Source organism: Myotis yumanensis, unplaced genomic scaffold (assembly GCF_028538775.1).
Source record: "Myotis yumanensis isolate MYYU_CA2020_CCGP unplaced genomic scaffold, mMyoYum1.0.hap1 SCAF_3, whole genome shotgun sequence".
Classification (NCBI taxonomy): domain Eukaryota; kingdom Metazoa; phylum Chordata; class Mammalia; order Chiroptera; family Vespertilionidae; genus Myotis; species Myotis yumanensis.
In genome coordinates, this window is record NW_027223754.1 from 71,899,709 (window position 1) to 71,924,853 (window position 25,145).

Below are 25,145 nucleotides of genomic sequence, written 5' to 3' on the forward strand. Positions count from 1 at the left end.
GTTCATGTGCATGGTCACATGGGTATGTCTACTGAATTTTATCACAGGAAGTAACTGTTGATCTATAACAAAACAATTTCATAAAAAAGATGTGGAAATGAATCGTAGCAAAGGAGAGTATGCAAAATTACTCCTCTTAAACTCCTTTAGTGAGGATATTTTTCTTCAATGAAAAACAAGAGTTTGCTGTTCAAAATGGCAACATAGGAGGGTCCTGAATGCACCACCTCCCATGGGCACACTGAATCCACAGATAATATAGAACAATTTACTCTGGAAAAACCACTAAAAACTAGCTGAGTAGCTCCTATACATTATGTAAATGAGAAAAATCCACATTGAAGTGGGTAGGAGAGGCTGAGACACCCCAGAACGGGGGCCCGTAATTGGGAGGGAACTTTAACCTGGAGCTTCTCCCTGAAGAGTAAAGGTTTTGACCCCATGTTGGGCACCCCAACTTCTAATGCTACATTTGAAAGACAAGTCCCCAAAACATCTAGTTTTAAAAATCAACTGGACTAGGGTCCACAAGACCCACAAAGGAATAGTAAAATGAGAAACAGCTTTTAAAGGCTTTGAGCACATGAACTCACTCACCCCAGGCCCAGCACAGAATCAGCTAATTTAGGGGTGTCCAAACTTTCTGTGAAAGCTCATTAGGTCATCTTAAAGTAGGCCAGAGAGACAGGCTTGTAACTTATCACACATCTAGGGGCCTAATGGGTTCTCTCTGGCGATGGAGGCTGGTGGTCACCATCCTTGTACTTTCTCTTTGCCACATATCAGTCACTGGTATCTCCCCAAAGCAGCTAATACCCTGCTCTACCTGCTGCCCAAGGGGCATGTCTAGATTGTCAGGCGCTTATATAATACTAGAGGCCAGGTGAATGAATTTGTGCACAGGTAAGGCCAATTGGGCCTGGCTGGGAGGAGGGGCCATGGGTAGTTGGCCAGCCAGCTCCACCCCTGGTCAAACTCCAGGTCAAGGGGATAATTTGAATATTAGCCTTTTATTATATAGGATGGATTTAACATATTAACATGTTATATACATGGATTTATACTTAACATGTTAAATTCATATATACATATATATAAAACATTCCATTCAAAAGCAACAGAATACACATTCTACTCAAGAGCACATAGAACATTCTCTAGGATAAATTATATGTTAGGCCACAAAATAAACCTTACATTTAAGAATGCTAAAATTATATCAAGCATCTCTTCTGACCACAATGGTATAAAAGTAGAAAACTGGAAAATTCACAAATATGTGAAGATTAAATAACATGCTACTGAATAATTAATGGGTCAAAGAAGAAATCAAAGATATCAAAAACATCTTGAGACAAATTGAAATGTAAATATAACATACCAAAACTTATAGGATGCAACAAAAGCAACTCTAGTAGGTAAGTTCATAGCAATAACTGCCTACATTAAGAAACAAGAAAAATTCAAACATACTAACTTTATACCTTAAGGAACTAGAAAAAGAAAAACAATGTTCAAAATTAGTAGAAGAAAAGAAATCACAAATGTCAGAGTGGAAATAAATGAAATAGAAACTAAAAAATTAAAATAGGAGAAATTAATGAAAATAAAGGCTGGTTCTTTGAAAACAATATTGACAGTCCTTTAGCAAGACATATCAAGAAAAACAGAGAGCTCACACAAAAAAATCAAACATTAAGAAAATACAATACAATCAATACCACATAAATATAAAAGATAAAGGAGATTACAATGCACAAATTATATGCAAACAAATTGGACACCATAGAACAAGTAAGTTCCTAGAAATATATAACATACCCAGCTTGACTCAAAGAAATAAAAAACCTGAATATACCAATAACTAGTAAGGAGATTTGCTGGAGTCCATTCATTGTCTTCACTAGCTGAGTTCAGACAGATTCCCCCCCAAAAGCTAGTAGCCATTGAAAGTCCTAGCAAAGGTCAGGGCTGTGCACCACCCAGTTAATCTAGGAACCATTCAGTTAATTTAGGTAATAATAGTTGAAGCATCCCCACCTTAGTTCCCTTAATTCCTTAGATAGTTATGTAGATCCTTGTTGATTATTGTTAATCAGTTACTCTGCCTACACTTGGAAATCTATTGATGAGTTAATCAGATACTTTTGTCTACTCCTGGAAATTGCTGATCTGTGTGTCATTGAAACTTCCTTTTCTTAAGGGCTACTCCAGATCAATAAAAGATTGGAGCAGCCTGAGCATGGGAGGAAGTCCTTCGGGACTTGCCCGCCTGGTCCCCCAATATTGCAAAATTATCTCCTGTCTTTTTCTCTCATTTGTTGTGCGGCTTCACTTTCAGATACCTAACCCTACTCCACGCAGAACATGGAGGGAGTGTTACTTGACAGAGATTGAATCATTAATTAACCCCCCCCCACCCCCCACCCCCCAAAAAAGGGCCAGGAACAGACAATTTCACTGGTGACTTCTACCAAACATTTAAAGTAAAATTAACTTCAATCTTTCTTAAATTCTTCCAAATTCATTTTACAAGGCTGGCATTAGCCTGATACCAAAACCAGACAAGGAAGCCCAAGAAAATAAAAATAGGCCAAAATCCCTGATTATCAAAAATCCTCAACAACATATTTGCAAACTGGATTCAAATTAATATGTCATAATCACATGAAATTTTTTTCCAGGGATGCAAGACTGTTTCAACACCCCAATATATACCTACATTAATAAAGAATTAAAATCACATAACTATCTTAATATTTGCAAGAAAGCATTTGACAAAATTCAATATGTGTTTATGATAATAACTCTCAAAAAAGTGTGTATAGAGGGAATGCACCTCAACATAATAAAGGCCATAGATCACAAGCCCAACGCTAATACACTCAATGGTGAAAAGCTGAAAGCTTTTCTTCTAAGATCAGAAATAAGACAAGGGTGCCTGAAACTTAACTCTACCATGATTAACTCTACTTAACATCAATAAAGGTTCTGGAATTTTCATGTTGGGTACATATCTATAATTTTTTGACTATGTACCCAAGATACATGTACTTAAAATAGTAACAACATAGAAAATACACAATCAGAATACAATACTGCCATCAAGGAACTGGTAATCTCTTATGATGACTAAAAAAGAGTAAAAATGAAATAAAACATGAGGCAGGTAAAAATATCCCTAGAGGATTCCCCAGCCACATTCTATATTTCTGAAAGTTTCCTAACAATTGACAAGTCAGGGGCCCAAACCATATGACCAGTGATATTCTAGGGGAAGGTAGGTTACCCTGGAGGTGAGGTTCTTGTTTTCCCAGTTTTGCCCCTTGCTAGGCATCTGGGGCTTTTGCCCTGGTGAGTTTCTGTACATGGACCATCATCCTTGCTCTGCTTATGTCTGTCTATAAAATTTTCTGCTCTTTTAAGTTTAGTTACATTCTACTGTGTTATATAACCCCAAATACTAGTCATTGCTACTGTCCACATGCACTTGGAACTCATCATTAGAAAGCATGCATTACTATATAATCTAATATAAGGCTAGTGGGAGTTTATGTTTTAATGATAGAGACATTCAATAAAAATTTAGACTTTAAAGTCAGATGAAATAAAGAGTATTGATACTATATAATAAAGAGGTAATATGCAAATTAACCCTCACAGCCTCACAAGATGGCTACCAACGACCAGGCCGGCAGGGGGTTTAGTGAGGGATGACCAAACGACTGAATAGCAGGCTGCATGGGGCAACCAGGCTGGTAGAGAGGGCAGTAAGAGTTGGCCAGGCCGGTGGGGGGGGGGGGGGGGATAGTTAGGGGCAACTAGGCAGGCAGGCAGGTGAGTGATTAGGAGCCAGTGGTCCAGGATTGTGAGAGGGATGTTCGACTGCCAGTTTAGGCCTAAGCTGGCAGTCAGACATTCCCTGAGGGGTCCCAGATTGGAGAGGGTGCAGGATAGACTGAGGGGACCCAACCCCCATGCATGAATTTCATGCACCGGGCCTCTAGTTTATTCAATAAAAATGTAATATCTCTCATCACTATAATATTTACTTATATAATCATGAATAGTACACTGTAAAACTTATACACCTACAGTATTGCCCATGGTGCTTATTATTTATCACTAGAAGCTTGGCACATGAAATTCATGCGCGGGTATGGTCCCTAGGCCTGGCCTGTGATCAGGGCCATTTTTCCCAGCTTCCCATAGCCGTCCACGCCCCCCTGCCACCACCCACCCCCGGTTTCCCATTCGCCATAGGGTAATCGGAGCCTGCTGGCTAGGGGGAAGAACTGAGAGGTCGGCCATTCCCACCTGTTTGCCGGCCCTGCCCTCGTCACAGGTCGCCCTCTGTGTGTGAGGTGATTGGAGGAGTGGGGGCCTTGGCCTGATGCCACCCGTGTCCCCCACCACCCACCCCCGGTTCCTTGTTCACCATTGGGAAATTGGAGCCTGCCGGCCCAGGAAAGGGACCAAGCGGTGGTCAGTGCACCTCATAGTGTACTGGTTGTTCTGCTGTTAGGGTCAATTTGCATATTACCCTTTTATTATATAGGATAATACAAAGAATATTCTAAAAAATAATATTCTATAGAATTTTATAATTATAGTTCTGAATATTTTAAATTCTTGAAAAATAGCTAAAGTATAGGAGAAAATTATAGAAAAAAGAAATAAATATGACTATTTTGTGACCATTACTGTAGAAAAATAAAGAATAAAATTTTTATTTCAGGGATAAAGGAAAAGAAGCATGTCATTTTGATGAAATGTAAGGGGACATTAAGTGCAATGATGTTCTGCTCACAGTGTGCATGGTGAGAGCAATGCACTCCTTAGAGCTGATGGGGCCTGCCCTTCAGAGCATTCACACCAGAATAAGAACATTGCTCTTAGCTTTTGAAAAGATGATTAAGTTGTGGAATTTATTTGTTGATGATATGGTTGCCCTTCAAAAAATAAAAGAACAAAACACTTGCTCAGAATGCACACAAAACTACCTAGACTGTCTATACATATTTAAAAATCTACCAGTTACATCTTTTGGGTGGGGCTCTTCTATTTTTTAACTTTTGTTTTTGTACTTTTCAAAAGTACAAAAAGTAATTCGTCTCCTTAACTCTAGACAGTACTTGAATAGATGAGATGTCCAATGTCTAAAAAAAGAGATTTCCTTATTTGTGTTATTGCTTTTGTCTAGTTAAATATAAAAGACAATATAGAATACTTCAGCTCTTGTGATGGATGGATTTGTTAAGGTGTGTGTTTCAGTATGTGGAAGAGGGATTACCATTTGTTTCTACAAAGATAAGCATGTCATTTAACTAGGTCAGTAAACAGACAGCTTTTATGCATGTTACGTGAATCATCTAACTTTAGTAGGTAAAACAATTCCAGCTTAGACAGGACAGAGCTTGTGGATCCACCATGAAGACAGCTGAAAAGAATGAATTGGCCATGTCATATCATGGTTCAGTTTGGCAGCTGCATGAAGAAATACACATAGTTATATTTGTTTCAAAAAGAAAAAGATTCATTTAATTCCTGTAGAGATTGACAACTTTTGTTGTATATTTTCACTCTCCAACTTTCTTTTAGAACATTAAATCCTTCAAACTCAAAAACTGAAAGATCACTGAATCAAAAAATTAATGAGCATGAACAATTAAACCTATCAGTGAGATGTTATGAACTGCTTTATATGAGAATAAAAGAAAATCATGTGCTTTCACATTCCTTCATAGTTAAAATTGTTACTCAGGTCTCAATTATGAGTTATGGGAGCAATAATGCATATCTTTCTTATGCATGTCTTAATGAAAATAAGAGTGAATATTAAGTATAACCAATTAAGCACTGAAGGACCTAACATAGTAGAGGAAACAGACATTTATTTATTTTTTTTTTAAGGCTGGAAAGTTACTAAAGATTTTTTAATATTTTTTTATCTTGTGCAAATATTTGTGAAGGTCAAATTATTGATGTTCAATTTAAACTATATAATAAAATAATAGTCTTTGTATGAGATACATAATTAGCCAGGGGCACTGTAAAACAGCACTGTTTTCTTTTAACATTTTATATGGTACATAATAAAATAAAAATTTAAACATATTCCATGACACACAAAAAAATGCCTGTTTTTCCTATCTGTGAATCCATAAACTAAAGGAAAATAAGGTTTCTTTTGTTTTGATATCCTTCCCTCTCTCCTTTCTTTTCTTTCTTTTTTAAAATATATTTTTATTGATTTCAAAGAGGGAGACGGAGAGACAGAAACATCAATGATGAGAGAGAATCACTGGAACCGAACCAAGGACCTTCTAGTCCACAGTCTAATGCTCTATCCACTGAGTTAAACCAGCTCAGGCTCCTCTCTTCTTTCTGACACTATTGCATTCTGGATAGCTCTAAGAACATTATTTGGTGCATGGATTAATTTTATACCTCTGTGTCAACAGAAAACTTTTTGGTTCAAATGTTTATTTCACAGTTACTTTATTTAAGACAGCCAATGCATTCTGTGATGCCCATAATAGTGGAAAATTGACAGAGTCTTAGCAAAAAGATAAAGAATAAAAGAAATACATTGCAAAGGTGAAGGTGGCTTGTCTCCAAACTAATAATTAGACAATAATCATATTAAGGCATTGTCACTATTTGAGGGATTAATAGCAGTCTGTCTTGGCTGAGGAGAGAGGTTACTATAATTCTTTATAATTCATAGCATTAAAATCATTGTTACTAGTAAGAACTAGTAACATACTAAAAACTATTTCTTAACTTGGGGTTCAGTGTAATGTCTGTATTAAGAACCAAGGCATTGGACTTCTACATCTCTAAAAGAATTGCATTATTCACCACACTTTCTCCACTATCTATTACAGTGAGAAGCACACAGCATGTGCTTAATGTCCATTTGTTCAATTAGACTATTAGACAACTAGAGGCCCGGTGTACAAAAGTTTCTGCACTATTGGTGGTGGGGGGGGGTGTTCCGCAGCCCCACTTGTGCCCTTTCACAGTCTGGGACCCCTTGGGAGATAACAAGGTGCTGGCTTAGGCCTGCTCCCCTGTGGCAGAGGGCAGGCCCAATCCCTAGGTGCAGCCCCTGATCGGGCTCAGAGCAGGGCCAATTGGGGGGTTGGGGCGCTGCCCCCTGTCACACTCAAGGCAGGGTCGATGGGGAGGTTGCCGCACCACCCCCTGTCACGCACAGACCAGGGCCCATCACGGGGGTTGGGGCTCCGTACCCTGTCACACACAGAGCAGGGCCGATCAGGGGTTTGGGGCACTGCCACCTGTCACCCACAGAGCAGGGCTGATCAGGGGGTTGGGGAACTCCCCCCTGTCATGCATAGAGTAGGGCCGATAGGGGAGTTGGGGCACCGCCCCCTGTCACACACAGAGCAGAGCCCATCAGGGGTTTGGGGTGCTGCCCCCTGTCACCCACAGAGCAGGGCTGATCAGGGGGTTGGGGCACTCCCCCCTGTCACACTCAGGGCAAGGCCAATGGGGAGGTTGCGGCTCCACCTCATCACACACAGAGCAGGGCCCACGGGGGGGGGGGTTGGGGCACCACACCCTGTCACACACAGATCAGGGCTGATCAGGGGGTTGGGGAGCTCCCCCCATCAGGCACAGAACAGGGCCGATCAGGGGGTCGGGGCGCTTTCCCCTGTCACACACAGAGCAGGGGGGATAGGGAGGTTGTGGCCTCGCCCCCTGTCACACACAGAGCCGCAGGGCGATCAGGCGATTTGGGCTCTGCCCCCTGTCATGCTGCTCCAGGGGCCAGGAGGCCTCGCCGCTCAGCTGATCCCAGTGCTGGGAGGCTCTGCTGATCCCTGGTTCAGGAGGCCTCGCGGCTCAGCTGATCCCAGTGCTGGGAGGCTCTGCTGATCCCTGGTTCAGGAGGCCTCTCGGCTCTGCTGATCCCAGTGATGGGAGGCTCTGCTGATCCCTGGTTCAGGAGGCCTCGCGGCTCCGCTGATCCGGGTGCTGGGAGGCATATTACCCTTTTATTATATAGGATAGAGGCCTGGTGCACTATATAGGATAGAGGCTGGTTTGCCCTGAAGGGTGTCCTGGATCAGGGTGGGGGTCCCGCTTGGGTGCCTGGCCAGCCTGGGTGAGGGGCTGAGGGCTGTTTTCAGGCTGGCAGGCAAATGAAGCTCCAAACCTCTCCTTTTTTTCTTTTCTTTTTTTATTCTTGGATTACCTTCTATGGCTGTCACTGGAACTGAGAGTCGGCTTTCTCTCTGAGGCTCAGCTCCAGCTCTGAGACCTTGGCTGCTGAAAGCAGGTATCTGGTTTGTTTGGGTTCTATAATCGAAACACTGTTTCTCTCCAGCTCTGAGGCCCGGCTGGCTGAAATCAGGTTTCTGGGGTTTTGTTTAGCTTCTATATTTGTAACAATGTTTCTTAAACTGCAAGCTCAGAGCCCAGCAGCGGCAAGCAGGAAACGTTGGCTTCCTCCGTCACTGAAGCAAGCAAGCCTCCTGTTCACTTCAAGGTGCCTGGCTGGTGGCCACCATCTTGGTTGGCAGTTAATTTGCATATCGCCCTGATTAGCCAATGGGAAGGGATAGCAGAGGTATGGCTAATTACCATGTTTCTCTACTATTAGATAGGATAGGTTAATAAGAAGTTAAACAAAAATTTTGAAGATCTGCTATTTTAAAAAGTGATTATATAGTTCACAATATTAATGCCTGATACATACACACACACACACACACACACACACACACACTAATAAAAAGGTAATATGCAAATTAACTGTCACTCTGCAACAAAGATGGTGGCGCCCATAGCCACAAAGATGGCGGTGCCGGCCAGAACCACAGCGCCGGTGGACGCACAAGCCCACAGGAGGATACAGACCCCAGCCCCAGCTCCATGGCGGCTGCGGCGCTGGGCTGCTGGTGCCAGAGTGAGCAGAGAAACAAACCCGCAGAAGTTGGCCCTGATTGGGCCGGTTGCTATGACGCCCTCTCTAGCCAGCAAACTGGTCAATCAGGGGTTGGGGTCAGCAGCCAACCTTGCAGCCCCTCTTGCAGCCAGCCTTCCCCTGATCGAACACTCCCATCCCGATCAAGAGCAGGGTGCACAGAGCCTGAACCCTTCCTGGCAGCCCCAAGTCTGTGGGGTTGAGAATTCTGATGGCCCTGCCCAGAGAGTAGAGGCGCCTGATAGACAGGGACAGGGACCACAGGCCTCCAAGGAGCACCACAGATTTGGCAAGGAGAAGAGAGGGCCTGCAAAGGGGGAGGTGGACATGAGTGGACATCAGCCCAGAATCCAGCCCTTCCCTCTGGAGGCAGCAGGACCTGAACCCGGAACCCTAGCCTGAATAGGAAGAGCCCTAGGGAGGCTTCAGGAAGCTTTACACAAAGCTGCGCGTTGAGAACTAGAGACTTCATGAGGCCCTGACCCAGAACATGCTGCACCTGGCGCAGCTCAAGGTAGAGCTGGAGCACACCATGCAGAGGCAGGAGAACTTTGCAGAGAGGCCGGTCCTCCTGGAGCTGGAGAGATTTGAGCACAGGGACCTGGAGCGCAAGGCCGCTGAATGGGAAGAGGAGCTGAAGGGCCTGTCCAATCTCTGGGCTGACAATCAGCACCTCAAGGAGAAGAATGTGGCCCTGATCCACATCATCAGCAAGCTGTCCAAGTGACCCCAGAGGACTTTCCCCTGCTCCCGCATTTATGCAACTGCTCTGTCACATGCACCCCTTCCCTGATCAGGGGCAGGGCTGGTTAGCCAACCACCCATGGCTCCTCCCCCAAGCTACTGGCCCTCATCGGCATCCCCCGTCCCAGTCAGGGGCATGGCCAGCCCCGACCCCAATCGGCCCCCCAACACCAATCAGGCTGGCAGGGGGAGGGCATTTGGGGGTGATTAGGTTGGCAGGAAGGCACTTGGGGGCGATTAGACTGGCAGGTAGGTGAGCAGTTAGGAGCCAGCAGTCCCGAATTGCAAGAGGGATGTCCGACTGCCGGTGTGGAATCGGGCTTAAAGCAGCAGTCTGACATCCCCTGAGGGGCCGGATTGGAGAGGGTGCAGGCCGGGCTGAGGGAACCCCCCCCCCCACCCGCATGAATTGCATGCACTGGGCCTCTAATATATATATAATATAAAAGAAAATTAAATATTTATTCACCCGAAGCCACCATTGGAATATTAAAATAAACAAAATGCTAAAATATACTTAATTACATGGGAAAACCTATCATTTCAATAAGTGTTCTCATCATTCATAACTTTAATCAATCTTAAATGAGAATAACACAAAATATGTGTAATTGGCAAAAACAAATCATTAACAAATCTTCTAATTACCATTCTTAGAGTGCTTAAAAAAATAAAGAGCATCTTAATTGACTTCAAACTAATCCATGACTTTTGGGAACTTCACTCACTTTTTATTTTAATCTTGTGTTAATGATATTCACATGAATGTAAACTTTTAGATACATAAGTATGACAGCATTTTTAATTATTTGTTTTGATCCCTATTATTGTTTTAGGTATCTAACACAAACAGAGATGAACCATATTTCTAAATTAAATATAGCTATATCCTTTTACACACAAAAGTATTTGCTTCTGTTCACTCCTTCCAAAAGTTTGTAATTATAGTGGTAGAGTTATTTCCCACCAATTTAATTCATGGATTTCCCTTTCATCTTTATCTCCAAGATTTACATAAGGAGACTGTGATGTATATTGCAATCGATGATAGTAGGACAAAGCATATTTATGGTACCAGATTAAAGGAATTCTACAAGATCAATTAAAAGACTAGAAAATTTTATATATTTAAAAATTTTTTTAATATATTCAAAAACAACTGACACTTTGTGTAAGAAATTAAAATGGTTTCCCTACATGTGAAATAAAAAAAATTAAAACTTCAGCTGGTTTCCAAATGCTGGGATCAGCTATATCAGAATAATTTGGGAAATTTAAAAAAAAAAATGTAATTCCTAGTTTGTACTGATTTAGTGTACTGAATTAGATCAGAATTTCTTAAAGTTTCTATTTTTTAATAAATCTTTATTGTTCAGATTATTACAGTTGTTCCTCTTTTTCCCCGCCATAGCTCCCCTCCACCTAGTTCCCACCCCACCCCATGCCCTTACCCCTCCAATGTCCTCATCCATAGATATAAGAATTTTCTCCAAACTCTTCCTGCACCCCCACACCCCCTTCCCCCTGAGAATTGTCAGTACACTGCCTTTCTATTACCCTGATTCTATTTTTTTTAAAAAATATTTTATTTATTTTTTACAGAGAGAAAGGGAGAAGGATAGAGAGTTAGAAACATCAATGAGAGAGAAACATCGATCAGCTGCCTCCTGCACACCCCCTACTGGGGATGTGCCCGCAACCAAGGTACATGCCCTTGACCGGAATCGAACCTGGGACCCTTTAATCCGCAGGCCGACGCTCTATCCACTGAGCCAAACCGGATAGGGCAGCCCTGATTCTATTATATTCACCAGTTTATTCTGTTCATCAGATTTTTTATTCACTTGATTTTTAGATTCACTGGTTGATAGATATGTATTTGTTGTCACTTTGTTGTTCATAATTTTTATCTTTACCTTTTTCTTCTTCTTTCCCTTCTTAAACAATACCCTTCAGCATTTCATATAATACTGGTTTGGCGGTGATGAACTCCTTTAGCTTTTTCTTATCTGTGAAGCTCTTTATCTGACCATCAATTCTAAATGATAGCTTTGCTGGGTAGAGTAATCTTGGTTATAGGTTCTTGCTATTCATCACTTTGAATATTTCTTGCCACTCCCTTCTGGCCTGCATACTTTCTGTTGAGAAATCAGCTGATGGTTGTATGGGTACTCCCCTGTAGGTAACTAACTGTTTTTCTCTAGCTGCTTTTAAGATTCTCTCTTTGTCTTTTGCCCTTGGCATCATAATTATGATGTGTCTTGGTGTGGTCCTCTTTGGATTCCTCTTGTTTGGGGTTCTCTGTGTTTCCTGGAATTGTAAGTCTATTTCTTTCATCAGGTAGGGGAAGTTTTCTGTCATTATTTCTTCAAATAGGTTTTCAATATCTTGCTCTCTCTCTTCTTCTAGCACCCCTATAATTTGGATGTTGGTACGCTTGAAGTTTTCCCAGAGGCTCCTTACACTATCTTGATATTTTTGTATTCTTTTTTCTTTTTGCTTTTCTGTTGGGTGTTTTTTGTTTCTTTGTATTTCAATTCTTTGCCTTGATTCTTGGGATCCTCTAGTCTGCTGTTGGATCTCTGTATGTTATTCTTTATTTCAGTCAGTGTATGCTTAATTTCTGATTGGTCCTTTTTCATATCCACGTGCGTTTCACTAAATTTCTCAGAGGTTTCCAGAAGATTATTGAGTAACCTTATAACTATGGTTTTGAAGTCTATATCCAGTATTTTGCTTTCATCCATTTCTTTCATTTGTGACTTGCTTCTTTGTCTCCACATTTTGGCTGCTTCCCTGTGTTTATAGAGTGGTTTTGTGTGCTAGGTGTCCTATAAGGCCCAGTGGCTCAGCCTCCCAAATTGCCTGAGGTGGACACTCTTGGTGCACCCCTTTGTGGGCTGTGTGCACAGTCTTGTTGTAGTTAAGCCTTGATTGCTGTTGGTATCACTGGGAGGAATTGACCTCCAGGTAAATTGGCTGTGAGGACCAGCTGTGTCTATAATGGGAGAACTTCTGTGCTGGAGACACCCTTACGGGGCAGGACTTGCTTCAGTGGGGCTTTGGTGCTCTCTGAGTCTGCCCCTTGAGTGTGTCGCTTATGTATGTGAAGAGTTGTAATCTGGTATTGTCTCACACTGACCACTGGGTACACTGGCTCTTGAATCTCCAAGGAGGTGCAAAGTCAGCCACTGACTGAGGCCCCCCAGCAGGAGCTACAGAGAGATCTGCAGATTCCTCCTCTTTGTATGGGGTTTGGAAGTGCCCAGATGAGGCCCAGCTGTGAAGCAATGAAGGCTGCGGCTGCAGGGCCTTAGGCCTTCTTTTGGAAGCTTTGGAGCTCCCTAAGTCAGCTGCAGTTTGTTAGGTTTTAGGTTGCAAAAGGACAGGCCATTCATATGCAAAAGCCGCTGTGCATAGTTTGGATGGGGTTCTAAACTGGATGGGGTGGGGGTCTCAGGGAATCACCAGGGCAGAGCAAACAGCAATGGCTGCCAGTCAGCCCTCCCCCGGAGAGGTCCCCGGATCTCTGTGTCCCATGGCCCCGTGCTGTAACAATGATCACTGCGAGCACCTCAGAGAGAGAGAGCTGCCCTCACATTCCAGCCTGATGGCAGACAATCCAGTTTCTCTCCGTATGAGTCTGGATCCCCAGAGTCTCACCTGGAACTGGATTTCAGAGCAATCAGGAGCTTGTATCTCCCTCCCAATTGAAAAAGACAACAGCACACCCAGTTGCCAGCCCATTTTATGCATGCCTCGGTACCTCCGTACTTCCGTACCTCCACACCTCCTACCAGTCTCAGTGGGCTTTTTTTCTTTCCTTCTAGTTGTAGAACTTGCACTCAACCAGTTTTCCTGTGGTTCTGGATGATATTTTTTTTGTCTTTTAATTGGAGTTTTGATGTGGTTGTGAGAGGCAGCAAGTACATGTGTTTACCTATGCCGCCATCTTGGTTGTCTCTCCTCTTAAAGTTTTAATGATACTACATTGTTCTGATTCTAAATCAGCTTTACTAATTATTGTACTATTTATCTTCATTTTTTCTTTCAAAGTGAAATTCTATATTTTGTTAAATTTCTTCAAATTTGTTTTTGTGTACTTTTGTTATTGTTATTGATAATCTTATTTTGATCAAAGACATGCATGTGGCTATAACATATTTTTTTAACCAGCACAAATTTGAACAAATATTCCTGTAAAGTGTGAGGTCCTCACTGTCATGTACGTGGGAATAATAATGCCTCTCTTCTGCAATAGTATACACTGGAGGACTCCCATGAGATCCTACTCACCACCTGTGAAAACCTTTCAGTGCCAAGAATCATTCTGTTTAGTAAATTGTAAAAAGAAAATAAAAATATTACTGATGCATACACCTATTTTTACATATACACAACTGGGTTTAAATGTGTTTCTATATGGGAAAATAATTGTTAAAGAGTTGTGGGGGAGGCTGCTGGACTCAGTTAAATATATTCTGTCTTGTTATCATCTTATCTGACTTTTAAAGAAAATTAAGAAATTAAATTATTGATTAATACAACATTTTAGATAAGTTTATGTATAGGGATAAAAGGGAATTGGAGGGAAACAGGCATCATTGTTATAGTTATTTTGGCCATATAGTTCAATAAGGAAAATGGGGGTGGGGGTTAGAAACAAGCAATCTGCTTTTGTGAACTTGGAAAAATTATTTAATTTTTTGTAGCCTAGTCTTCTGTAACCTTTTGATGTGGAATATGGAATTTAATAACTATATTAAGGAATTAAGTGATGAATACATGAGAATATATATATAATCCTGAATGGGTACCAGCATTTCACCATCATCATCACATCATGGAAGCAAGCTTCTGTTTCAACTGTATATATGACAAAAATTGCAAAACTACCCAAGAAGGGCTCAATATGACTATTTCTTATATTATGTGTTTGTTTCCTGCACATCAGCAATGTCAATATTTTTATTAGAATACTAGTGGCCCGGTGTACAAAATTCATGCACCGGGGAGGGGTGTTCCTCAGCCTGGCCTGCACCCTCTCCAATCTGGGACCCCTCGGGGGATGTCCAACTGCCAGTTTAGGCCTGATCCCTCTTGCAATCCAGGACTGCTGGCTCCTAACCACTCACATGACTGCCTACCTGATTGCCCCTAACCACTCTGCCTGCCAGCCTGCTCGCCCCCAACAGCCTCCCCCCCACCGGCCTGATCACCCCCAATGGACCCCCCTACCGGACTGATCACCCACAACTGCCGGCCCCTCTTGGCCCTTAACCGCCTCTTCCTCAGTCCTGCCAACATGGCTTTCTCCAGAATAATGTCCGGAAGGTCTTCTGGAAGGTCTCCCAGTCTAAATAGCATATTACCCTTTTATTAGTATAGATAGAGGCCTGATGCATGGGTGGAGGCTGGCTAGTTTGCCCTGAAGGGTGTTGCGGGTGACCCAAGCCTCCCATGAGCTCAGGCTGGCTCTGTGGCCACTGCACACAGGCCCCTCCTTCGGCGGCCGGCTCAGGCAGGTGGGAAGCTTGGCTTTCTCCATCGCCGGGGCAACCCAAGCCTCCTGCCAGCTCCTGCTAGCTCCGTGGCCACTGCCATCTTTGTCCCACTAATTTGCATGTTCTCTCCTGATTCGCTGTGGGGTGCCATGGGGATACAGTCAATTTACATATTTGTCTATTATTTTGTAGATGCTTTAACATTTTGTGGCCATTGTTATCTCATCAGGGAGAATATAGTTTTATATTTCCTTATCTTTATTAAGTATTACCAAGCAGAAATATTTGTTTAATGAATAATTAATATCTAATACCGGTGGCAATATGTAACATTTTATTTTTCATCTTATGCAAAGATGGTTTTAAATAAAGATCTTTTAAATTATATTACATTCAATATAGAGATATTTAGAGTTTAAGATTTTTTTCCTTCTTTGAAAAAGCCAGATTGCTGTGTATTTTAACATTTTATTGTGACATATTTATTTTAGATTTTAACTTAATATGGTCCAAATATTTGTTAAGTAAATCTAACTGAAATCTATTTTGTATGTTATTTCCAAGAAATATTTTTAAACTCATGATTAATATTAGAACTGATTTGATCACAATATTCCACAATTAGAAAAATTAATTATTATTTATGGAATTATAAATCAGCTTGGAATCAAGTATGAGATTTGACTCATTCTCTATCCTAAAAAAACCCAAAAAACTTTACTAGTTCTTTTCTGTAACTCACCGGGTACAAGTGAAATATTTAAATTTGTATGTTATGAGAGAAAACTCAAATTAATTTTTAGGCCATTGACATTGAAAAAAATATTAAAATGTGAAATAAAGGTTATTACTGTGACAGAGAGAATCTCTGAACATTGATAGTCATTTGGGCTTAATATTGTTAAATGAGGCCACATTACTGCTATAACAATTTTGCTGTCTAATAAGCTGGAATATCTAATCAGGAATATTATAACAAGATGAGCTTTGAAGAGTCTGTTGTAAAACAATAGCTTGATATAGCTCATTTAAGGTTCAGTATGATTGCCCTCATTTGCCTCCTATATATTGTTTTTCTGCAAGGGTAGCAATGGAGCTCAGCATCATGCCCTTATCAGTATTTGGCACCTGGGCTTTTGATTAGTGCTGAAAGAAAGTACGTTTTACTGAAAGATACCATAATTATCAACAAAAGGAAGCAGGAACTTGGGAGAAATTGCTTAAATACAGAAAAGAAATATAAAACCTATTAATTTGGGGTTGGGTCAAGAAGGTGGCATAGGTAAATGCGGTACTTGCATCCTCCCACAACCACATCAAAATTACAAATAAGCTACAGAGCCACCATCATTCAGGACTGCCTGAAATCTGACTGAATGGAAGTCTAAAACTACTGATTTAAAGAAGCCTCATTGTACTGGAAGGTGGAGCAGTGATGCGGAATGGGCTGGTCCCCCACACACATGTGGTGGATAAAAATCAGGAGGGGTATCTTGACTGTAGAGGTACCCCCTAAAAAACGAGGGTCCCAGTTCCACACCAGGCCTTCCAGCCCAGGGTTCCAATTCCAGGAAGAGAAATATCCATAACTTCTGGCTGTAAAACCAGCAGGAATTATAACTGAGTGAAACTTATCCCCTAATATAATGAAAAAAAAATTCAAAATAAAAGTCAAAATGTGTTTCTCAGTAAAGTAAAAATACTTTAATTCTAAATTAATGTTATATAAAAATGTTATTTTCCATCTGGCTGGTGTGGCTCAGTGATTGAGCGTTACCCCATCAACTAGGAAGTCAAGGTTTGATTCTTGGTCAGGGCACATGACCAGGCTGAAGGCTCAACCTCTAGTAGGCTATGTGTAAGAGGCAGCCAATCAGTGATTCTTTCTCATCATTCTATATATCTCTCCGTCTCCTTTCCTCTCTCTGAAACAATAAAAACATATAAAAATGTTATTTTCTATTTCAAACATTGTCAGTATACACAGGAGTTATTTAATTTCTCTATTATATGAGCAACACAACCTGCCAGCTTTTACAGATGCATAAATGTAATTTTAATACACTTTTATAATACATTCTAAAAACTTTGTCAGGAAAATCAGATTTTGTGCCATTTTAAAAGAAAGGCCCTAATTCCTACCATGATTTGTATTTGGGATATGTAGTTAATCTAGTTAAAATATTGTATTTAAACTGACACTTTAAAATATCATATTACATTGCATTATTTGGCTATTCCCTCCCAAATTAACTGATCTCTTGCAGTCTGGCCTCTCAGAAAATTGCTCTCCTGTAATACTCTATTAAAACAAGTTCTTGCCTAATAGTTAGGCAATTGATTCTAGTCAATTGCAAGACTGGATCCCAGGTCCTCAATCCTATCATGGAGGGGCTGCTGCTCCCCCAACAATGATTGCTGATGTGAACTGTGGCTGGCGTACTATATCCTATAGCTGCCCCGAAGTGTTTGTGCTTCAGGTCTTCCATCATGCTGAAGAAAGGCTGAGGCTACTTCTAACCACAGACACTCAGCTGGCTGTGGGTTACAGTGTGGCACACCAACTTGTCATTATACCAATGTAGGGGCAAGGTCTTCACTAAAAATGTAGCCTAAAGCCTCCTCTGCTCCTGGGGTCTGATGTCCAGCCATTCCAAATTTCTGTTGAGCCACCCAGAGTGGGCTAGCTAGTGATAGTGGGATATATAAGTGCTACTCATCCTTTTTTCCCCACTGAGAGGTTCCCTAACAGGTCTTCTATATGTGCCTCCACTCCATGTGCCTCATATGATCAATAGTCCCCATCAGTCACCTTTTAATTAATCACAATATTTAATATGCTCTATCATGCAAAATCTGATTGAGAAGATAAAGAGAGATAAAATAGTGCAATTAGGCTGAAAGGTGAAAGATCCTTCCTATTGAAAAAGGAACTTTTCTGAGTGGAAGAAAACCATCTTCACATTGATTGGGACAAGCATGGCTTTAGTAGATACCTACAATTTTTACAAGGAGATATATTATATATATACTAGAGGCTCAGTGCACGAAATTTGTGCACTGGGGGTGGTGTGTCCCTCAGCTCAGCCTGCACCCTCTCCAATCTGTAACCCCTTGGGGGATGTCCTGTGGGATAGGGCCTAAACCAGCAGTCAGACATCCCTCTCACAATCGGGACTACTGGCTCCCAACCGCTTGCCTGCGTGCCTGCCTGCCTGATTGCCCCTAACTGCTTCTGCCTACCAGCCTGATAACCCCCTAACCACTCCCCTGCCAGCCTGATCAACACTTAACTGCTCCCATGCAGTCCCAGTCACCCCCAACTGCCCTCCCCTGCTGGCCATCTTGTGCCCACATGGGGGTGGCCATCTCGTGTGAGGGCATGATGGTCAATTTGCATATTACCTCTTTATTACATAGGATGGTTTCAGGAAAAGGACATGTTCCTATGAAAAGAGTACACAATAGACAATGTCTAAAATGCTTAAATGGTGTTCTTGTCCCCATCCTGCTTATACAAACCAGAAATTCCCCTATTCTATAAGTGAGGTATAAAACAGAAAATATGATTTGAAAGCATTCAATCATGCAATCTCTCTATATAAAGCGGTAATATGCAAATTAGTCAGCTCAGGAAGAGGCTGCATCACCACTGCTCAGGAGGAGCTGCATGCAGATGGGTGGGAGGGGACTGCGTGCCGCTCCCAGCTCCAGTGGATGCACACCAGGGGTGGGGATGTGCTCCAAGTGGCCGCGGTGTGGCTTGGAGCATGCCCCCAGTGGGTGGCAGTGGTGGCTGGAGCAAAGCAGCCTGAGTCCTGGGTGCTGCAGGGAAGCTGGTGCCGGCAGCCAGGGGAAGGAAGGCCTATTCTTGCACGAATCTTCGTGCATCAGGCCTCTAGTAATGAATAAAACACAATCCAATTGCTCCTCTCTCTTCCTTGCCTACCTTTTCTTTAGAGGCTTGGAAATCCAATGCTTTCTTTTTTCTTTTTCCTTATTTTAAACACCTTTTTTTAAAAAAAATATATAGCTAATTGTGGCCTGAGAAACAATTATGGTCAATGAGACATTTCAGACATATGATGAACCTCTGTAAAATTTCACTTTCTCAGTTAAAGGACCATATACAAGGTCTCCATGTTTACCACTTTATTCTGATTATTAAGATGAATATGTAGTCTGCAGCCTGAAATGATCATGTTATGAAAGATAAAATAAATAATTGATTCTGACTTCTTTAAACTAGAGAATTAACTCAACATTTACATTTTCTTGAATTTCTTGCAGGAGGGTGGATATTACTCCTATATTTTTAAGTCTCTGTTGGTTGTGTCTTCCATCTCTTGTGGCTAAATTGAGCCTCAATTGACACAAGCATTAAATTTTGCACTTTTTCAATTTATCTTTCAACTTGATGAAAGGGTTAATATTTGTTCTTGACAGGTTCTTTTGTGGCACATAACTTACTTTTGAATTATTAGGATGTCCTTTAAAATATTTAAAGTTTAATTCTATTTTTTTTACAGGCACACCTCACTTTATTGTACTACATATATATTGCATTTTTTACAAATTGAAAGTAAAATCCTCCAACATGACAAATGTATATACACTACATATACATAGTTTGACATATATAAACACACACAAATATACATAATGAAATATGTATAATTTTAATTCTGAAACTTAACTAAAACCAAAATGTCAAAGATAAAATTTAGATACTTTAATCAAAAGTAAGATTATAAAACAAAATCGTTTGTATGTTAACAGAGGTCAAGAATCTAATGGAAATTGCTTTGCAATTGCTAGTTAGGGTTTTCATGACATTATCTCAATTATATGGAGCAGTGATATCAGCTGGTTTTTCTGTAGTGTCCTTTTAGACATTAACTCATTAAAATGGAATCCACTGGACTATCTCAGGCAATTGTTATTTTACAAGTAGTACATTTCCCATATTCTATGTATGAATTCATGAAAAATTGATATGTCAGAATTTTAGTTGGCTTTAAATTTTGGCTCTGCTCAGCAGCGATTCATAGTGTTAATTTGAGTTGTTGTCATATGAATGGTAAGGCATTTGGTATTCCTACAATAAACATATCTTGAAAAATATTAAGTATTAAATCATGTTTTCCTATTTGTGTAGAAGCAAACTGAAACCTTATTAATAAGGTTATTCACAACTTAATTCTGTGCTAGATTTTTCTTAAGGACTAAAATCACAAGAGCTTGCAAAGTCAAATTTCTGTGTGAGAAAATATAATTCTAACCCAAACTCTTTATTAATTCCACAAATATTTACTGAGCTACAGTTGTGGATCAAATACTATGTCTCCTTTCAAAGCCTCTATTGCCTTTGGAAGATACGGAAAAGAAAATAAGACATTGTGTATTCCCTAGCAGGATAGATGATGCTTTGGGAACACATAAGAGTGACACTGAATCCAGTTTGGGAAATAGAGACTAGAAGTAGAATTTAGGTGGATTCAAAAAAAGTGAAAAAGATGAATAGACACTGGGGTGAGGAAACAAAAAGGTCTAACACATTCTAGCAAGTGCACACTATTTAAATGAATATATGACGTAGGCCAAGGAAAGATGGTGATAGATGAAGAAAGGGTCAAGAACAATTAGTAAAAGGCTTTGTACATTATGCGGAGATTGGATTGTTCTGTAGGGCAATGGAGGATTATTAAAAAGTTTTAAAAGAGAAAATCATAGGACCATATTTATATTTTTAAATAGTACTCTGGTCACAGTACAAACTTTGGATTTTTAGATGGGGTAGAATTTGAAGAGAATAGACTAGTGGCAGGGGCACTAGTTCACAGACTGTTACATCAATTCTGATTGTAGGTTGTGGTCACCTAAATTGAATAAATGTCAAAATAAAGATTTGTGAGTGGATTTATAAACTAAAGAGGAAGCAATACCTGAAGACATTTTTTCTCAGAAGTTAAAGATGATTGAAAATAATAGACTAGAAAGCAGACTGAAAAGTAGAAGTGTGAGAGGAGGAAAGATAAGTGAGCAGTCTGGAGTGTTTTAATTGCCATCATAAAATGTGATTTTTCAGATAGGACTCTGCAGTACCTTTGCCCCTAAATACTAGTTTAAAATGTCATTTTTGTTTCTTTGTTTTGCTTTAAACCTGTCGATTTAAATACCTACCCAGTGTCAGGCATTCAGCCTCTCATGTACATTTTTTCACTTAATTCTCTTAAAAAATCTATGTCTAAATAGTTATTTTTCCATTAAAGGAGAGCAAAATCTTGTATATTTAGCAAGTGGCTGAGGAGAAACTACTTCTAAATCCTTTGTGTTTTAAATAATGTTCCAGTTACCAAAATGCAAGTTCCTTCTTTTTTGGAACACCCATACACACTAAGATCCGTGATAAGATATAATAAAGAAGTGCAGATTATATAGCTTACATTTACACTTGATTCAGGAGAACTTTAATTTTCATGCTTATCAATATCTTTCATAGGATAACATGTCAAAGATTTTTTCATTAAGTGAGAAATCTGCATGGGAACTTCTAAAACACATAAATAAGACAAAAATATCTGTGGTAAGTCAGATAGCAGCATATGGTTTATAATATTTTAAATGAATTACAGTAAACCAACATTGTTATAATTCTATTCAGGCACTGGTTAGGTGCTATACCTTTAATTTTTAAATATGTAACCAAAATCGTCAATTATGATTTAGAATAACCAGAAGGGGAATTACAAGACAGCTTTCTTTTGTGCTTCTGTAAAATGATCAACACTTCACTTAACATTCATGCACTGAATGTTGTAGTCCAGGTTCCTATGCAAGGGAAGCCTCCTTCTTTCCTTCCTAATGTACACAGACACACCAGCAATGTCACGCATGCTGAAACTAACTCTTATCCTTGGTGCTTGTGTCAAGGAGCTGGGAGATTTTATTATTAGTGTTCAGGCATTGGGAAGTTAAAAATAAACAAAACTGAGGCAATAGGTGCTTTCCTTATTAATGTCATTTTGATCATCCAGGTTGATTATCCAATGACTAGGACCATTAGCAGTAATTCACAAGTCTGACTTACCCAGCAGCGGGTAACTTCAATTTGACTCTTGTCCTATTGGATTAGTAGAATGTTAAAAAGGAAGAAAGTGGAAAGAAACGAAACTAAAAGGTGAATCACTGTCTCGATAATATAAGGTTTCATAATCCTAAATCCAGGAAACCACTCTTGGATTGTACTTAAAATCTCTCCACTCTTTCTTTCTGATTCCATTTGTAGTTAAGATAATTAAAGATTGTAGCATACTATCTTTCCGACTGGCCAATTTCCTCTACCCTCCCAAACTGAACAGTTATCCTAGAAAGAAATTTCTTGAGATTTAAGTTTGGGTTCTAGAGTAGATACATAGCCATTAGATCCAGTGAGGGCTGTTGTTAAACAAATATGAAGTTAGTATGTAGACTCTAACATGGCAAAACTTTAGGCCATTGAACCAAAAACACTTTCCCTATTGGCTTTCAAGTTTATGTGGTATTTCTGAAACTAATTGTTGAAGTTTCTTTGTATCTTGCAACCAAATCACGGTTTTGCACAGTCATAGTGTTACTGTTGTAATTAGCAAGTTATTAATATTAATAATAGGAAGAAAGCAAAGAAGAGGACAAACATTATAAACATGGACTTCTGGGCAGCTTCACCAGGAAGCTACAACTTCACACGCCCCAGGGAGCAACCCGTCCATTCCCTGCAGATCACTGGGGAAGGGGTCCAACCAGGGGAAAGATGGATGCATTCACACATGCACAGTAAAGGGTGACAGAGAAAATACTTGCCTGTCAGTCTACCCTGGGAAAAAGATGGTTGACTAGAAAGGTGGAGCCATTGCAAGTGCACAAAATCATAGAAGGTTAAAATCCACAAAGGGATTGTGTCTCTTTTGTTCTTCTCACTTTGCTCCTGCTTCCTTACGCTCACTCACGCTCCCTCCACAGCCATGTGGACCCTACACCTAACGGACTGCAGCTGGGAACACAAGCTGCCCTAGCCAGATGCTGGACCAGACTGGACTGAGCACATATGGAGCAGAAATTCTGGGAACTAGCTTTGATCTTTGCCCTGCTGAAGACAAGACTGGACTTTTTCCTTGTCAGGACAGAAGGATATGGGACCTTGGAAACTCAGGGGTTTAATGACACAGACATGAAACTTTCTTTTTTTTTTTAAAAAAAAATATATTTTATTGATTTTTTACAGAGAGGAAGGGAGAGGGATAGAGAGTTAGAAACATCAATGAGAGAGAAACATCGATCAGCTGCTTCCTGCACACCCCCTACCGGGGATGTGCCCGCAACCAAGGTACATGCCCTTGCCCGGAATCGAACCTGGGACCCTTCAGTCTGCAGGCCGACACTCTATCCACCGAGCCAAACCGGCCAGGGCAGACATGAAACTTTCCATGGTACCTCCCCTGGGGGCCTCAGGAAATTATTTTCCCTGTCGCACCCTAAGAGTCCATTTCCATTAAAAACCGGTGGGGATAGACGCAGAGAGCACCCCACTGATATCACTAGCATTAGAGAAAACTTAGAATTCATATAATACACTAGTGGAATCCCATTTTAGTACAGATGGCCTATTCATAAAATTCCTTAACTATATTCTCCTAGTGCCTCAACACCTCTAGCCAAGGGGAAAACTATCATAAAAGGATTTTTTTAAAATTATGAGATATTCCTAATAATTAGAAAACAATCCTTGTACAGAGCAAATGTTATTCTCTCTAGTTTTCCCAAAATGTATCTTGAGGTTGTTTTATTTTTTATTAAATCTTCTAAAATTATGGCTTATAAAGACATGAAATATTTCCTCTTAATCCATGCAAGTCAGGAAAAGAAAATAATATTCAATTTTAGAAGTGGAGACTGCACAGAGAAAGATACACTAATTATATCCATGAGTCCAAATTTGTTCATGTAAGATTTTTGGTTTCTGATTCAATTTGTAATAGTGTATAAGAGCTTGTCCTTCCTTGAGAGTCAGATATCTATTTCCATATATTAGTTTCGTCCTTTCTACTGTGACCTTGGAAATAAATTCCTGCTTCTATAGTCTCTTTATTTGAAAACAACACTAATGCCTACCTCAGAAGGCAATTGATGTATTAATGTATACAACTTGTTAGCAATTTTATTCTAATTTAAATTTTAAATATCTCAAAATATGAATAAAACATAATATATATATGCAAAATGACAAACACATATTCACATATTGAACATAGTTCACTTGAGGATGAATTCCAATGCCAAAAATATTCCATATTCATGAGACTATTATAAATATGATCTTTTTGGCTACTAGTCAAAAGTGATTATCACCCCAACTTGATAAAAGTCCAGATTAAACATAAAAACATGTACTGTGAAGTGGAAAGTCAGAATCCTTTAAAAATATACTCATTTATTAATTTATTTACAGTTTGTGAGTACTTAATGTTTTCAGGTATAAAAAAGATGAGATTATGAATTTTTATGCATAACAATGATCAATAGTCATTAAAATATTTACATATTGAAGAAATGCTAAATCCTGAAATCTTTCCCTCCAAAATCCCATTATCCAATATGGATGCATAGAAGTTTTCCATTTCAAAAACTATGTATTATGAGATGCATTTTAAAGTGCTGCAATTTAGATCACTTTAAGAAAATTTGATATATATTCATTAAGAATTTTGCTTAAGTACTTCTGTATATTGCTTTATCTGGCATTGTAGATAGCTATAAAAGACAGAACTTGCCTTTGAAAAATTTGGTCTTGTGTCAAGATTTATGAAAAGGAAATTGACAATTATTACATAGGAAGTGATAGACAATGGAAAAACTTGACAAATATTTACATAATTATTACCCCAAAACTTAGATGAGTACTC

The 25,145-nt window shown here is 40.0% G+C and overlaps 1 pseudogene; it reads left to right on the forward strand.

The window, feature by feature from the left end:
* Positions 1-8,827: 8,827 nt before the first annotated feature.
* Positions 8,828-9,683, forward strand: LOC139006193 (protein phosphatase 1 regulatory subunit 12C pseudogene; annotated as a pseudogene).
* The last annotated feature ends 15,462 nt before the right edge of the window (positions 9,684-25,145 follow it).